Raw genomic sequence first — 960 nt, forward strand, 5'->3', positions numbered from 1 at the left:
CTGGGATGCCGCCTCCCGGGCGCGGTGTCCTCCCCGGGAAGACCGCGTGCCCGAGGGACCCCGCCCCACCTGGACGCCCCGCCCCACCTGGACGCCCCGCCCCACCTGGACGCCCCGCCCCACCTGGACGCCCCGCCCCACCTGGACGCCCCGCCCCACCTGGGGACTCCGCGGGCCCCGTGCCTTCCCGGTGTCTGGGTGCGGAGCGCCCCAGGTTCTGCCAGGAATCCCGCACGTGGGGTCGCAGTTCTTTCCCGCCGCGTCACTCGGCGGCGGCCGGTCCACCGTCCCAGTCCGCAACTTCCCGGCGATCTCTGAGGTGCGGTCTTGTGGGTCACCCACTGACCGGAAGGTTCACGGCGTGTCCGTCCCTCTGGGCCCTTTATGGGCTTCATGAGGAGCCCCTGAGATCTACAGGGTTTAGGGGAGACCCTTTTCCGGGTCCGAATCCGCCCCACCCAGCGGGAGCCCTGATGCCCCAGCCCTCCCACCCCATCTCCTGGTGTCTGCGGTGCCCCTGCTCCCCCTCACCCCAGGAGGGTTGGTGACGTCCCGGCATTTCACAGCCTGGGTGGGGGCAGGTGGGGGGTGCACGCAGGCCGCTGGGGTGCGCGGTGGGTCGGGTGCTCACCTCTCCTGAACAGAGCAGAACTTCAAACCTGGTGCACAGCCCTCTTTGGCCTCTGAGCCAGGAGGTTACTGAGACTGGAGAACACTCAGTAAGAGAGTCCTGTAACAATTTCGGTCCAGATACTCCCCGCGTTCCCCTTCCTAGGAGACTGGAGGGATTCCCGCACATCCCAGGCTAGCGGTTGGTCACCACACCAGGTGTCCACTGAGTGGAACTTTGTGCAGCCAGGAGACAAATGAACAAATACCCTGGCTTTTCAGAAGCAAACAAAGACAGACAAAAGGCTTCTGTCACCGCCACCCCAGACAAGTAGCTTGTCAGCACAGCAC

The sequence above is a fragment of the Rhinolophus sinicus genome, linkage group LG03 (genome assembly GCF_036562045.2).
Source record: "Rhinolophus sinicus isolate RSC01 linkage group LG03, ASM3656204v1, whole genome shotgun sequence".
Taxonomy (NCBI): domain Eukaryota; kingdom Metazoa; phylum Chordata; class Mammalia; order Chiroptera; family Rhinolophidae; genus Rhinolophus; species Rhinolophus sinicus.